At 38.6% G+C, this 17,404-nt stretch overlaps 1 protein-coding gene across 2 annotated transcripts in view; it reads left to right on the top strand.

Moving 5' to 3' along the window:
• TMEM200A (transmembrane protein 200A) overlaps positions 1-17,404 on the top strand; it is a 77,826-nt gene that overhangs the window by 9,347 nt on the left and 51,075 nt on the right. Inside the window, exon 2 of one of the 2 annotated variants that reach the window (XM_003827646.6) lies at positions 10,368-10,431. The exons of the other annotated variant lie outside the window; for it this stretch is intronic. The gene's annotated coding sequence lies outside the window, so the exon portion shown is untranslated. The remainder of the gene's footprint in view (positions 1-10,367; positions 10,432-17,404) is intronic. 2 annotated transcript variants of the gene reach the window in all.

The raw sequence follows: 17,404 nt of genomic DNA on the forward strand, positions 1-17,404 counted from the left end.
GAAAATCCAACCACATCACAGTACCTAGTTTTATGGCAATGAACTTTGACTTATTCCAGAAGAGGAATTTGGATCTTACACATACCTCTGCAGGGTATTTTATTGTCTAAAAACACTTACTGAGAGTAAAGGGAACTATTAAACTTACAGTAGCAGTCAATTTGAGGTGGTTTTTGAGTGCCAATTTCAATTTTTCCACAACTATTATATTCCTACAAAAATAATTTACAACTAAAATAAAAAATGTTTTGGTTTTCTTCTAAAAGTTGAAGGATATTATTCTATTGTAATAACTCTATTCTCCTTTATGGATCTCAGTCAGTAATTTTGAACAAAATTATTTTCGTTCATTTGTTCAACAAATGATTATTTAGAGAGATTCATTCAGCAGGTGCTGTTAAATTATATTATGACTCATTTTGTCAAATATGAGACAGATCTTCTTACACAACAATAACGCAGAACACTGTGTAGGAATTTATGCCTATACATTTATTTACTTACTTATAAGACACATAAAATCTCTTATAACATGCGTTAAAAAGTAAACTTGGCTCAGGAGAAGGTTTATTAATTAATAAAGAATTCATTAAATATTTGTGCTGCCAGCTGGGGATCCAGTAATGACCAAAACAAAAAGTTATGGAGGAGCTTACATTGTAAATGGAGGACACAAACAGGAAACATATAAATGAGCAAGGCAATTTCAGGCATTCAAAAAGTGCTGTAAGGGAAGTCAAGAAATCTGATGTCATAGAGAGTGCATGCGCTCATTTAGATCAGATGGTCAAGGAAGACCTCTCTGCATTTGAGGCATTTAAGCTACAACCTGCGAGAGAATGAGGAGCCAGCCTCACATATTTGGGGAGGGGGCATTGGAGTAGGTTTTATACTCAGTGCACTGGAAAGCCATTAGAAGGTTGCTCTTTTGGAGCATGATGTTTGAGGTCATTTATTAAAAATGAGTGTTGAGATGAAGAATGCAAAGTATTACCTCACTGTAATGATGATATTGGTATTGGGAGCAAAAACAATGCTCACATTAGAGACTATATGTAGTTATGGTCAAGATATGTCATATATCACTATATGGCTAAAGACGTTTCATATACAGTATGTCTACCTACAAAGGGGTTTTAATATAAATATAACATGTAAATATATTTAATAAATTTATAAATATAACTAAATATAAATAGCAATTTCAAAAGAATATATAGAGCTTAGTAAGTCCACCACAGAGTTTTTGTTATGTGAAGCTTGTATTCTTTAACTGAGCCTAGCATATTGACTTGTACATTATATACATTTGATAAATGTTGTGGAATTAACCATGTGGAATATTCTACTTGTAAGAAAAAAAATTAACCTCGGATATAAAATCACATTAATTATTTTCACATTTAATTGTTATCACATTAAATAATTATCACATTCAATTAATTAATTAATTATTTTTTGAGAGAGGGTCTCACTCTGTCACCCAGGCTGGAGTGCAGTGATGTGATTTTGGCTCACTGCTACCTCTGCCTCCCGGGTTCAAGCGATTCTTGTGCTGGGACTCCACAAGTAGCCTCCCAAGTAGCTGGAACTACAAGCACACGTCACCATGCCTGGCTAATTTTTGTATTTTTAGTAGAGATGAGGTTTCACCATGTTGGCCAGGCTGGTCTCGAACTCCTGATCTCACACAATCCATCTGTCCTTGGGACTCACAAAGTGCTGGGACTACAGGTATGAGCCACTGCACCCAGCAAAATCACACAAAGAACAGCATTTTTATGAAAATACTAAGCCTTTTCTTTGAAAAACAAAGAGATAATATGTTCCTTATACTCTAAGTATTAACAGTAATTTTAAATTGTATTCAAATGCTAAAATTGAAATATTGAAAAATAAAAAATACACAAGTATAATCATCATCTTCCTCACATACATTTTTTTTTTCTCCCTGGTTAAGTAGAAATCTCTGGCAAGTCCACATTTTAGATAAAGATTTTATTAATATCACTTGGTCTTATCACACTTTACTTGACTTGTGGAAATTCCTTATTTATTTTGTGAGTCTCCCAACTCTCAAACTAACCTCTATTCAGAACTTTTCATGCATAATTGAATATAAGACAATAATAACACAAAATTAATGATGCTTGTTAATGAATATTTAGCTCAGTGTCTTCTGGGAGATCTATTCAAATATACTTATTAAGTCATCAGACATTTATTGACGCATACTGAGTGCTGGCCATTGTGTTCCATGCTAAGAGCATAACAAGCTTTTCTCAAGAAACTCAGGCTAGAGAGCCATTGGGTAATACTTTAAGTACTTAGAGCAAGGGAAAGAGTTTTGCAATAAGATGATATATGGGACTCCCTGAGTCTACGTTGGGGTGGCAGTAATGAGGAGTGAAATTGTGAATTAATTCAGGAATTCCTTAAGTCTGGTATTTGGTTAAGTGATTTGAAAAGACAGGTTACAAAAAAGAAGTCAAAGTTAAAAAGGCAGCACATACCATCCATCTCCAGGTAACAAGGCCACCTGCATCCCAATTCTTATTTCTAGAGATACCACCCTAGGGATTCCCTGTTCTCCTGCCCCAACTGCCAGAATCTCATCTGTTTATTTGGCAGGAGACCCATCTAGCAGCAGGCCTCTGGGACTCATCCCTACCTAGAGCCCCATGAACCCAGCCCTCCCTTCTTTATCCTCCTGCATGTGGGGCTGCATATTGACTCATTGACTTCAGAGTACAGTGACCAAAGCTGCTCCTCCAAGTCCTCCTGCAGTTTTGGATTGAAGAGGCCTCAATCCTGCTGCTTTCATTTCCAGTAGAGCCTCACTCATTTATACTTTTATTTATTCATTCAATAAACATTTTCTGAGTACTTACCATGTACTATTTTAGGCACTGGAAATGTAATCAGAAACAAAACAAAGTTCCTGTCTTTATGAGCCTTATATTCCAGCTGTGGAAGACAGACAATACATGTATAATTTGTTGTGACAAATAAGAAGAAAAATAAAGCAGAGCCCAGGGACTAACAGCAGTTAGGATGGGTGTAGAGTAGCATGGCCAAGGAAGGCCTCTCTGATAAGGTCTGACATTTGAGCAGAGACCTGAATGATGCCAGGGAAGAAATCATTAGAATATCCTGTGAAGGAGTGTGCCGCAGGAGGAATAGAAAGTGCAAAGGCCATAAGGAGTCAGTGTGTGGGGTGGGAGTTGGCTTGGACTGTGTGAGTAGCATTAGCATAGAGGCCAGTGTGATTAGAACAAAGCAGGGGCTCACAGAGGGTGTTGGGGTCACAAGGAAACTTTGGACTTTACTCTGAGTTGTATGGGAAGTATCTGCTAGGAGGCTAACCTTTATCAATATCACTTTCATGTGACCACATGATTTCTAAGAATATTGAATTAGAGTTCAGGCACATAAGTGGGGGTTTTATTGGGCCTAACCCTTACTTTTATTGCTAGTCTCAGAAGGAAATATGCAGTGATTAAAATCCCAGGTGTCTGTGTCAGTTATAGGCCTGCCTGATAGGGCCTGAACTCAAATTCAATGTTCTTAGAAATCACATGGTCATGTGAAAGTGATATTGATAAAGATCTTGGCCGGGCATGGTGGCTCACACCTCTAATCCCAGTACTTTGGGAGGCTGAGGTGGGCTGATCACGAGGTCAGGAGATCGAGACCATCCTGGCTAACACGGTGAAACCCCATCTCTGCTAAAAAATGCAAAAAATTAGCCGGGCATGGTGGCTCATGCCTGTAATCCCAGCTACTTGGGAGGCTGAGGCAGAGAATCACTTGAACCCGAGAGGTGGATGTTGCAGTGAGCCAAGATCGTGCCACTGCACTCCAGCCTGGGTGACAGAGTGAGCCTCCGTCTCAAAAAAAAATAAAAAAGATCTTGAGTAAGAATAGCCCAGAGAATTCCCAAGCCTAATGAGAGATATTTTACTTTGGATGGTGTATTAGTTTATTTCATGCTGCTGTAACATGAATATCACAGACAGGGTAATTCAAAAAGAAAGGAAATATATTTATCAAGTTCTGGAGGCTGGATTATTAGAGTGCTGGCAATATCAGGGTGCTGGCAACGGGTGAAGGCCTTATTGCTGCATTATCTCATGGCAGAAGGACGAGAGCATATGGGGTTGAACTCATTCTTTTTATGAAGAAACCATTCCTATAATAACTAACCCACTCCTTCCATAATGGCATTACTCCATCCATGAGGGCAGAGGCCTCGTGGCCTAATCACTTCTCAGAGGTTCCACCTCTCAACACTCTTGAATTGGGGATTAAGTTTTTAACACACGAAGTTTGGGGGACACATTCAAACCATAGGAGGTGTGAACAAAATTTTGTTGTTGATTGAGAACTGTATGGAGAATTTTTCAGACAACACTGTGTTAAATTGGAAAAAATTACAATTTAGAAAAGGAGAAGAGGAGACTTTCTTTCTCATAAAGGGTTACAGCCTGCAGGGTGGCCATTCTGACAGGCTGGGAAGCATAGCCTCCAGCCAGAAGCCAGAAACAGATACTTAGAGGGAGGGACAAAGGGAACAGGAATTCATGCTGAATGTGGTGGCCAAATAAGCATATTCAATAGGCCATAGGAGGAGTCATAAATATTAATGAAGGGAGAAATGTGCACATGCGTGATTGAGCTTCATGCCTCTCCATGGGTCCCATCTACAAAAAATGGTGGGGTTAACACGATCTGTGGGTGGACTTTTCCACCCTCCAATGTCAAACGGTGAAGCAGAGGATACAAAAGCCCTTACTGCGCATTCTGCATAGACTGGCCAGAACCAGTTGGTGTGACTAGTTAGGGCATGAGTTCAGTATGGGGCACATTAAATTTGAGATGCCTGTGAGACATCTTAGGGGAAAGAGCACAGATGGGACAGATGGGGCAGGAGCTCAGATGGACAGATGGGGCTGGTGCTCAGAAGAGAAATATGGAATGGAAACTTAAATTTAAGGATCATTAGTATGTAGTTGATAAATAAAGCTATGGAGAGAATAGAGATTGAGAAAAGGAGGCTTAGGAACAAGCTTTGGGAATTTCTACATTTCAGGGTGGATAGAGAGCATACCGAGAAGTAGCAGCCCTAGTAGTAGGAGAAAAGCTGGGGTGTGCTACTGCTGATGAAAGCTACGTGATATTAGCAATAAAGCTTTGTTTGCACATGGTCCTTACTGAAGCCCTTTTTGAATATTTGGGTTCAGTTTCTTCAATTTAATCTATAAGTGCAACTCCAATGTAGTATAACCTTCAAATTTTTGAGTGAAATGGGATTAAAAGTTACTGAAAATCTTTTTTTTGAATTTCATGTCATAGTTGTTGATACTGTCAGAACAGAATAGATATAGTCGTACCTTCACAATAAAATAGTGATAGAATAGTGCATCTGAAGGTCAATTTCATGATCATGCTGATGACTAATATAATCTTACTGTCAACTCCATTGCTGCCTTCCAGTTTAGTAGGTCTTTATACTTTTTTAAAGCATCTGCAGGCTTACTGCTAAGTGATATATTATTTTTGTTATAGGTGTTTTTAAAGCCACAAATAAAAGTTTAAGCTATTTGCCAGGACACTATAAGGAAAGTATAAAATTTAAAAAAGAAGTGATTGAATAGCTAGCAGAAGACTCTGAGGGCTACCCTGGCTTTTATTATGAATGCATTTTAGCTCATTAAAGTTGATGAGAAAAGACAACTTTTATTGGAGGTTGCATTTAGCCTTTTCATTTGGGAGCTTATCTTGGCCCATTCTGTATGTGATGGTGGACCCTGAGGGAACATCACATCCTTGTTCTTATTTTCCTACAGTGAAATACATAGCAGAGAGTCACTGGTAGTACATGAAATGAATATGAAAAAATTCAAAATCAGCCTTGTGTGAGCATTGTCCTAAGGTGATTAACTACATTTATTTTATGTTTCTCTAATCTACCAACATAATCTTTTTATTTTTTACAATTTTTACACTATTAAAATATTAAGGCTGAGTATGATGGCTCATGCCTGTAATCCTAGCACTTTGGGAGGCTGAGGCAGGAGGAATGTTTGAGCCCAGGAATTCAAGGCTGCAGAAAGCTGTGATCGTGCCACTGCACTCCAGCCTGGGAAACAGAGTGAGACCCTGTCTCTAAAAAAATAAAAATTAAGTTTCAGAAGTAATTTTTAAAATTAAGTTATCAAAGCACCTAATAATGCTTAATATATCTATAGTACTCTCTTAAGTTATGACTTAGAAGTATAAAGTGAAAACTCTCCTAGACTTTGAGTCATCTGGGAGTTAACACAGTGCCATTCAGAGTCTCCTGTTTGATAAGAAGCCTCCAGTCAGTCCTTTGGCATCTTTCTCTTCTTATTTGAATGCTTAGAAGGGGAACTTATCAGTGGTCCTATCTGTCCTGGCATCTGTGTCTGTCAGTTATGGATGACCTTCATCAGCAATGGGTCATAAGAAGCAGTGCTAGATATTGCTGGCTGTATTTGATGATCCATCCTCTTGCCTGCCCCTAACAAAAAAATATAGTTTTGTTTTTTTCAAATCTGTGCCTTTGGGTGAACCATCTCTATAGATGGCCTGTGAGGGAAGTGGCACTGTTTTCCTGATGAGAGAGGGTATTTATATTTGTGGAAGTTGACTTCCCCTTGGACACATACATCAGTTGAGAAGTTGCAGAAAAACAAGTATCAGGCTCGGATTACAGTGCCAGAGACTAATTTTCCTCCCAGTACAGCAATCAGAGAATGTCCACCATGTTTCTGTGACAACTGCAGAACATTGAGGGCGGGCTCAAAGCTGCCTTGTGCTATGCCATACAGACAGGATGATATTGTACCTGGACAATGGGAGGCTACCTCTTTGTTGTTGTTGTTGTTGTTGAGATGTACAAATTAAAAGTTTATGGAAAGACCGTGTCATTTTAAAATTCAAGTCTAGGAAGCAGAAAGGTTTATTTGGTTTTTACCCTTTAGTTCCACAGGTTATCTAGTAGAATTTGAGAAATTGCTGACTGAAGGTTAACATTTGAAAGGATGGTTAACCGACCTGTCTGCAGCTTCTCTGATCTGTGGCTTCCTCTTCCGTTCACTCCAGAACACACTGCCATCTGGCTGCCTTGCTGAAGTGGCTCTCCTTCAAAGATAGTTTTAAAGATGTATTGTGAACGTTTTATGATCTGGGCTACTTATGATTCAGTTGAGATTTTTTTTTGGAAAAAAGAATCCCATTGCCAAGGATAATTTGAAAATCACAGGAGGATTAGAGCATTACTACCTAAGAGCTATGAAACCTTGGACAAATTACTTCACCTTGCAGAGCTCCAGTTTAGTGTAGGGCAGCATGACCACCTTAGGAGGTTGGTGGGGGGCAGTATGAAAGGTCATGTAAGTGAAGATCTGGCACAGTGTTTGGCACAAAGTGGACACTGCCCAGTGTTGTTCCCTTCCCTTTCGGCTCGCACTTGCCTCTCTCCATTCCGTCTCACCTGGTTACACTTGCCCTGTGCACATGTATGCTCTACATGAAACAGCAGTTAGCTCTGCCTGGATGTGAAATCCTTGCTGGGGAGGCATTTTTCATTCTTCTAGACCCACCTTGAATTAGTGCATCTCTTTCGTGGAGTCTTCTCTGGCCTTTCTCAGGAGAGTTGGTTGCACCTTCCAGCACCTTCAGGGTGCTTTGCTCATGCCAGCAGATAAGCTTGTATGAAATGATAGTGACTGGTCTATCTTCTGTCTCTATCCTAAACCCAGGGCTATAAGTAGTAGAAGTGGACTTAATCTCCTCAGGACAACAAAGAGAGTTGAGTGGAGAGTGGAACATGAAAGATTTTTTTTTCCTTTAGTGATTTTACCACTGGCAATGTTACCAAAAATTAGAGCCCATTTCAGCTCTGTTGATGGAGAATTGAGTGCTTGATTTTTGGAGACTACTGGATGGATTCAGGGTAATGACTGCAGCCCCACTAAAAGTATCCCCCTCCCTCTGGCCTTCAAGAACTTCTTCCATCTTCTTGGGGAAGGGGCGAGGTAGTGGCACAAAGCAGGAACATTTGTGTTATGTGTGAAGTCATTTGTCTGTGGCCCGGTTCCTCGAGGCACCTGCTTTGCCTCCCTAGTGACTCTAGATCAGGAAGCAAACCATCTCACCCAAGGGGCTGTGTGAGTTCCTTGAGGCCAGGCATGATGTTACACTGTGTTTGTGACTCCTCCTCATGGCCTACATCTATTTGCTCAGGCATTATTAAATTTGTCACATTCAATTGAATTAGGACGGAACTCCATGGGATTCATTAGTTGTCCGTGGCATCGGGCAAGACAGTTACACTCAACTGAGGAACACGTCATGTCAAGCCAAGGGCATTAACTAGCTCAGAAAAGGAGCCACCCTAGCCTTGGAATTTTTCTCTTCCCAATTGCTAGGAAGTCAGCAATGCCATCCTGAAGAGAATGAGACACTGTGAGGTGAGCAGCAAGTTCCAACATGCTGGCATTCCACAACAGCCAGATGGGAAGTATTTATGACAGGGGATAATCTGCTCCCATTCTTGGCCTTATTCACTTTGATGTTTTGAAACATTCATGATGCCGTCTTAATAAAGTTGAAGTTTGAATACTTGAATGTCTGGCGATGGCAAATAATCTGGTTCCCATAGCCATCTTCACTCAGCTGTGTATCCAGACATAGCTTTCTGGATCTCTGAAAATACTGATCAATAAATTATGAGCTGTTGTGATTTAAAACGCTAGTAAGTATTTTTAGTTTCCTTTTAATTTTTAGTGTTTTAACAAATCACAGGTGGCTGGCATCAAGGTAAAAATGAATATGAAGACATGGTGAATACTGTATTCATTATGAGTATAAAAGATTATTTTTTCCTTTTTAAAATGTTTTGAATAATTCTGACAAGTACTAAAACTTTGGAGGCCATGGGACCCATAGAACCTCGTAGGAATAATTTATTCAAATTATATGAGAAAAGAAGAGGCAGGGAGCGGTGGCTCATGCCTGTAATCCCAGCACTTTGGGAGGCTGAGATGGGGAGGATTCCTTGAGGTCAGAAGTTTGAGACCAGCCTGGCCAACATGATGAAACCCCATCTTTACTAAAAATACAAAAAATTAGCCAGGTGTGGTGGTGCACACCTGTGGTCCCAACTACTTGGGTGGCTGAGGCACGAGAATCGCCTGAACCCGGGAAATGGAGGTTGCAGTAAGCTGAGATGCCAACACTGCACTCCACCCTGAGTGACAAAGTGAGACTCTGTCTAAAAAAAAAAAAAAAAAAGAGAGAAAAGAAGAAATCACTTGTTAAGTACTTTCTCAATGTTGTCAGTTGTTGTTAGTCTTTTATAAGAAATAAGCTTACCGTTTGTGAATGCTTTTTGGTAGTTTATTATAAGCATTTATCATGTTACTGAATTTTTTGTAAGCATGCCTTTGTAAAGTCTGTATAATGTTCGTTACCTGTATTTTTATTTTTGTTTTATTTATTTATTTAAAGGTTTGCCCAGGCCAGAAAGTGGTAGCATGATCATAGCTCACTGTACCCTCAAATACTTGTGCTCAAGTAATCCTCCTGTCTCAGCCTCCCGAGTAGCTGAGACTGCAAGTGTATGCCATCACACCCGGTGAATTTTTTAATGTTTTGTAGAGATGGGGTCTTGCTATGTTGCCAAGGCTGGTCTTGAACTCCTGACCTCAAGTGATCCTCCTACCTTGGCCTTCCAAAGTGCTGCAATTATAGGTGTGATCCATCTTGCCTGGCCAGAAAATTATTGTTTTAATTAATAAAAAAGGAAATGTTGATTCTTGTGACACTTCAAACTTTCCTCTGTAGTTTCCTTGATTCAGAAAGGAATAGCATGTTTCTGATATGTATCATTAGATATTTTGTATTTTCTATCAAGCTTAACCTTTGAAGTGATGATCAAATTACATTACAATGAACTGGTCAATGGGTAGGTAACTCTCCTGTAAAATTTTCTGACAGATTTTTTTTTCATTTTCTTTAGAAGTTTGAGGATGTTAGACAGTTTGGGATTGTTTTTGCTTTTCTTCTTATATACAAAAATTTACATTTGGAGTACATTTATTTATTATCTTTTTGCAAATGGATTTATCTCTATCATAGCATCTCATCTGGTGGCAGAAAGAAACACATGACCATTCAGTCATTTCTAATATATTCTTTTGGATATAAATGTGGAAGAAAGTAGTCAGATAGAAAAAAGTAGAAAGAGGATTTGATTTGTTGACATTATGCTTCATGCATGTAAATTTGCGACATTGTCAGTTATGGAGCTCACATAATAAAAATTCTTAATTTCTTAGCACACAGAGCCACTGAAAAGGACTGAAGAGAGCAAGGGATTTCCTGGGACATCTGGCTCTGGAGGTGAGTGACAGCAGGGAATGACGTCAGGGACCTGGGAGACTGATCACCTGGATGGTGACTTTTTATGATGATTTTTTGTAATGGGTTTATTCTTCCAGTGAGCTAACAGAGTTTATTAGTGGGACTTTGTCAGGCAATTCTTTCCTTAGCTTGGTTAAATAAACCAGATGTCTTATTTGGACATTTCATAGTTCCTTGCAATAAGCATTTTTAAATTAAGATAGAGATAGGTCTCTGCTCTGGTGAAACACTCACTGTAAAAATAATTGTATAGGTCATTTTATGGAGTAGGCTGTTTTAGCAAGATGGCTCCTCATTCCTCTCATTCTTTTCTCTCCATTCAAATCCCCATGAGAAAAGGCCCTTAATTAGAAGCTCATTGACTACAGAAAAAAATAATTTTCTTTGCTCTTCTGTAATTTCAAAATTACATTTGTTCTGCTTGGAATAATAGGAGGTTTATACCTTGTAACCTGTAATCTTTCATGCTGTTTTTGTTTTTGAAAACCTCTAAGAGTCTGAGCATTAACCATTTCATGATTCTATGTAATCTCACATTATTTTACATAAACTACAGAAATAATTTGCAGATGAATTTTTAGGGATCACCTTTTGCCCTTTGGCAAAAGGTGCCTTGAAATGCAAAATGAACAGTTGAGAAAATGATCCTTAAGTTGAAGAAGAAAATCCCATGTTTCTGAAATAATGTTGATATCCTGAAGAAAATTGTTTTGTATATTGGTAAGGGGACTCCTAAACTTCAATTATCTAGAATTTTTCTCTATTCTTTATTTCACTTGTGTGTATGTATCTAGGTGTGTAACTTGGTTTATAAAACAACTAACATTCAGTTTTGGGAGAAAATAATCTATTGTACTGGGAGAGCTTTTTGGCTTTCATTCTCTGAGTAATCCCAGCCCCTCTAAGATACCTCTAAGATAAATGATCTCCAATACAGTAAATCCAGGAGCTTGAACAACCTCGTTCACTGAAGCTCAGAGGAAGGGTCGGGGTATGTGGGAGTGTTTTCTGTGTGCAGCACTTGAGTGTTTCAAAGTCTTCTTTGCTAAAAGGGGTAGCCACTGAGTTTGCTTAGAACGGGGCTGAAAACTGCTGTGGACCAAAATTCTGCTTGTCAGAGCCAACTGTGATTGCTCTAAAGATGCACCTTTTATAAGCTACTCTTAGAGTCACTAAAGGAAACTATGTTATTGTCAGCCAAAGACTGGCACCTGGGAATTGAAATTGATGATCTTTTTAGACCTTTAGAGAGAACCTAGGGAAGAGATTAGGAAAGTTTACCCTCTTCATCTTAGATGTCTGGTTTTTCCTTCCACATGGATGCAAAATTGTTCCAGTCCTTACCCTTTTCAAACATCAACTTCTAGTGCAGAAAGGAAACCATAGATCTTTAAAAGATACTCTAGGTGATTAGCGTTAAGATTTTGTTTTCACCAAAAAATTCCAACAAACAAACCAAAAAACCCCCCAAGAAATTGTAAGAATGTCGTTTCAACAGATAGGAGCTTGGAGCATTTTCAAATAAAACAAATTTGCCTTGCATGAACTTACTGTTACTTTAAAACTGTGCTCAAAGGCATATTCCTTTTTCTTCGCCAGCATCATTTGGAAGCCAGATCTTTTTATAAGGCACTCCTGCATTACTCCCAGGCACTCTTTCATGGAGAACCTATTTCTAAACCTGAAACCGTCCAGTTATGGTGAAGGCAGTCACACAGTTCATTCATCAGTAATCCTTTAATGCTGTTGAAGTGAGTGGGCAGAAGGGGCCTTTAATTATCAATGCTAAGAGGACTTGATCTTTAAGATTCTTTCTAATTGTGCCATTTTGTGACAATATGTGTTTCTTATATGAAGGTGGTAGTGCAAGACACTGAGATGCCTAAAAGGAAAGGATGTTTTTTACCTGTGTTTATAGTAAAAATAATATAACAGCATTAAAGTCTATTGCAAAATCTCCCATAATTTCTTTGTAGCAGAATGGATATTTTTATTTGGATAGAGTTGTGTTTGTTTGTTTGTTTTTTGACGGACTCTCGCTCTGTCACCCAGGCTGGAGTGCAATGGCGTGATCTCGGCTGACTGCAACACCTGCCTCCCAGATTCAAGTGATTCTCCCACCTCAGCCTCCTGAGTAGCTGGGATTACAGGCACCCTCCATCATGCCCGGCTAATTCTTGAATTTTTAGTTGAGATGGGGTTTCACCATGTTGGCCAGGCTGGTCTCAAACTCCTGATCTTAGGTGATCTGCCTGCCTCGGCCTCCCAAAGTGCTGGGATTACAGGCATGAGTCACCACACCCAGCCTGGATAGAGTTCTTAAAAGGGTAAACAACTCTTTTCTTTTCTGTTTGAATGCAATCATGTGGACTTGGCCACATGGCTTCTTAAGGCTTGTTTGCATTTGCTTAAGCCAACAGAACTCAAATATGTTAAGGGAATTCTAGATTGAAATTGTGACTTAGTTTCCACACTCTTAATTATGTTTCCCCAAAACAGTTATGCATGAGGCTCTTTGGCAACTAGACTTGAGAATATTTAGGTTTAAAATTTCTTACTTGAGTGGTTTAGAGCCCTATCCAACTTCTGGTGTCTTTTCTCTTAAAAAGCTTTTAAAATCCTGTTTGCCTTTTTCAAGGTAGGAAAGAATACAAAAGTGTAAGGGTAGGTATTCCTAAGTCTTAGAGAATTGATTTACGGTTAGTTTCTGATTCTCAAGATAATTTTCGTTTCACAGGTGGAAGTTTTCATGATGGGAGTTGAAGGTAGCATAGCAAGTGCCGCTCAGGAAAGGGGAGAATAACAGTTTAAAACTTAGTAAGTTTATTATACTCTGTACTAGTGGAGATCCCTTGGAGATTCCTGCATCGGTTTTAGAAATTAACCGAAAAGAAGGAAGTGAAGGAGTTGAAGTTCTAGGCAAGCAATAAGGCTTGATTAAGAAGTTGGAAAATGTGAAAGGAACTAGGATTATTCTGGAGAAGGGAAGGCTTATAATAATGGCTTTCAGATGCTGTAGGACTCAGATATCTACTTTCCTAGTGAATAACCAGTTAAAAAGAAAATAAACTACAACATTAGGATATTAGCTGTGTAGATGTTTCCCAAAGTGATAACCCCCTGGAATGAATTATCAAGACAGGAGTTATATCTGCCCTCAATAAGGAACATGAGGCATAGCCTCAGGGTGTGACAATTCATTGCTTAGATAAGTTCTGTTTCTGTAGATGTTAAATGTGGATTCTCGCTTGTACGTGTTTTCATTCATGCATAGTATTTCACAATCTAAATTCATATATCCTTATTTTTTTCTATTTCTAATAAGATGATTGGTTCTTTTGTTGAGTGGCATAAGTAGATACTCATATTTCTTAATCTTGTCATCAGAAATGATGGCTATTTGTTTTTATATTTGTAAATATATAGTTGATGTTTACATTAAATAGTTCATTACTCAATTGTAAATACTAAAATTGGCAAGAATGAAAAAATAAAACATTAGAATATCCTTACAGAAAGTATCATTGCCCCAGTTTGTGGGAATTGCATCAACCACTGCAGATAAGTGTGTTTATAAAATCCCCTAACTCATGACATTTGGCACATCAGCAAGTAGCAATAATTTTAACACCAATTAGTATATTTAAGAGAAATTACTTACAAAACCTAAATCATGTTTTGAACAATGATTTCTTGAATAGATATGAGATAAAATAAATTTTATAGAAAATATAAAATACATATAATATGAAAGTAGCACTACAGTCTAGCTCTATTATCTTTAGATAAGTCAAAGATATTGTCTTTGACTCTCAACAAAGTAGAACTGTAAAATACAGTTTTAGATTCGAACTGTAGATTGTTAGATTTGGATAGACTAGAAGATCTTGTAATGTAGTCCCCTGATTTTACAGATGAGCAAATGAAGATTTAGTATTGATAAAAATACTAAATGTTTTTGGTGAAATGACCACAGCTTTTTACCCAGTCACACAACAAGATATAAGTGGAAGCAGAAGCAGTTATGGGCTCTCCTGATTTCCAGCCCTGGGCACTCCCTCCTGTAGTGCACTGACCAGAAGGTCAAGTGTAGATTTTGAAACGGGCAGTCTCTTTTGACACTGTGTCGCGTCTTCCCTCAACTCACAACTCTATATCCTACGTAAAGAACAATGTGAGAGAAAGAAGAGGTTATAAGCTTGAAAGTGATAAAGTTAATATGTATTCTAGGACCCTCTACCAAAATATTTTGAATAGGAGGAAAGCAATAATATAGCTTGTTAGAATTTTGAGAAATCATTAATTTTAGATACATAATATCACAGGCCAGATTTTAACACCAGCAGTGGGTTCAGAGAGATCCACAGAACTTCAGATTTTCTCAGAAATTTCAAAACTACTCAGTAAAATTTCCAGCCCAGTTGTGCTAACTAAGGGACTTGGATTGAGATTCCCTGGTTTCATTTTATTACATGGGCTTCCATTATTAAAGTTCTAGGATCCCCATCCAGTTCTTTGTTAATATATTTTACTTTATGAGAACAATTAGCCGGGTAAAAATTGCTCATACTGATAATGAGGAGTTACTAATAAAAGTTATTTTGCTTACAGGTTCATTAGGCACTTGTCGAGAATGGCCAGAAACGTGTTTTGGTTTCTTAGATGTCCTATTTAACCATGAATTGCTGTAAATGCTTATCAGTTTTCAAAAAAAGTATAAAAAATGAAATGCCCAACAACCCCCAGATTATTTTTGAATATAATTTAACTGTCTTTTCACTTACTAAATCTCAGGATCTGATAGATATGATTATAAGTCATACAGTTTTGTTTAATTAATCTTTGTGGTTTGAATGTTGGAGAAATAAGATCTCATTATACCTCTGTGTCATCTATTATAGTTTTAACCTAGAAGCATTCCGAAGTTGTAAAACCATAGCTGTAGAGCAAATTCAAATGTGCTGTGTTTTGGTGAAATGACCATGGCTTTTTACCATATCATCTGAATGTAACACACGTTGTGTATCAGAGCAGCCCTATGTGGGCTACAGTATGTCATTTAATCTCAGTGAGCTCTTTCTGACTTTACAGAGTGAAACTAGTACTGCCTACTTGATAGGACTGCTGAGGATTAAATGGTAAAGTATGTTAAAAAGCTTGACAAACCTTAGTATTCTTTATACCCTTAAAGGTACAAATCCTGTCTTTTTCATGACTATTTCTCCTCCATAGCATAGAGGGGAATGTGTTGCATATAATAGTATTTCTTACTTAATACTGATAATGGAGTGAGACTATGAAAAGCAAATACTGCATAGCAAGGAGGAGATATCTGCTAGAATCAGATATTGACATATTAGCTTGGCAAATTGCTCCTTCTAAAGTCAGCTTCCATGTTGGTGAGGCTGCTTTGAATCTCCCAGGCACCTTTGAGTTTTTGTTCACTGCTCTGCTCTCTGTCAGCTCACCTTCATCACAATAGGGTTTCTCAACCTCTACACTATTGACAGTTTGGACTGAATAACTTTTATGCATTGTAGGGTGTTTAGCTCCATCTGTAACCTCTACCTACTGTGTGCTAGTAGTGCTCTACCCCAAGTTGTAGCAAAAAATTGTCTCCAGACATTGCCTAGTGTCCTCTGCGGGACAAAAATGCCTCGGAATGAGCACCACTGCATACATACAGCAGTCACTGCTTTGTGATGTAAATATCAGTTTACCTGTGCCCCTTCTCACCAGACTGCCAGCCCCTAGAGGGTAGTGCGATGTCTTTCTCTGGTGCCACAGCTCGGACACCCATAGAAGTGCAATAAATGTGGAAAGAGAAAAAGGTTTAAGAAATACTTAAAGAAGTTATCAGTTATAATACCTATGTTGATTCATTATATGCAGTGGATTTTTATTTTGTTCTGGACCAAAAAGACAAGGACTCACCGTAACCTCAGGTTTCTTTCCTGAAACCATTAATGCCACCACCTTCTCAGATCTTTCTCTTGCCCATGCCCCATCATTGATATAATTAGACAATGTGTTCACTCAAAGAAGAGGGTAATCTGGGATAGGATACCTGAGATGTTAGGCTTTAAGGACCAGGCAGAAATTAAAGGCATCTTTCTCTCTCTCTCCCCCTCTCTCTTAAACTCTGTAGCAATTCCCATACCCAGGCTCCAACAAATAACCGGAATATCCCCAAAGATATTATCTCTAGCTTAGAACCTACCTGTTAGCTCATAGTATTACTAGAGGTCTCCTCTTGTATATTTCACAAGGTCCAGAAACAGAGACCCAGTATGCATAAAACTAAACTCACCATCTTATTTCACTTCTTTTAAACCTCCTTCAAGATTCCTTTTTTTTTTTTTTTTTTGAGACGGAGTCTTTCTCTGTCGCCCAGGCTAGAGTGCAGTGGCACGATCTCGGCTCACTGCAAGCTCCACCTCCTGGGTTAACACCATTCTCCTGCCTCAGCCTCCCGAGTAGCTGGGATTACAGGTGCCCACCACCATGCCCGGCTAATTTTTTGTATTTTTTAGTAGAGACAAGGTTTCACCGCGTTAGCCAGGATGGTCTCGATCTCCTGACCTCGTGATCCTCCTGCCTTGGCCTCCCAAAGTGCTGGGATTACAGGCGTGAGCCAGCACCCCCAGCCAAGATTCTTTATCCCAGGGAATGGTGTAGGGGTTCTGGAGTGAGAATCTTGCTTTGCTATTTAATAACCCAGTGACCTTGTACAGATTACCTACCCTCTATCTCATTTTCCTTATCTGTCAAATTGATACTGATCTTCCAGTGTTATTGTGAAGATCAAATTAGGTGATGCATGTAAGTTACTTAATGAGGTAATGCATATAAATCACCTAGAAAACAATGCATAGCCTGTTGAATAAAAGTAGATGTTATTATCTCAAAACAAGCTTTAACCAAATACTTGAGAGCCGTTTCTTACTTTTGC

Source organism: Pan paniscus, chromosome 5, assembly GCF_029289425.2.
Source record: "Pan paniscus chromosome 5, NHGRI_mPanPan1-v2.0_pri, whole genome shotgun sequence".
NCBI lineage: Eukaryota > Metazoa > Chordata > Mammalia > Primates > Hominidae > Pan > Pan paniscus.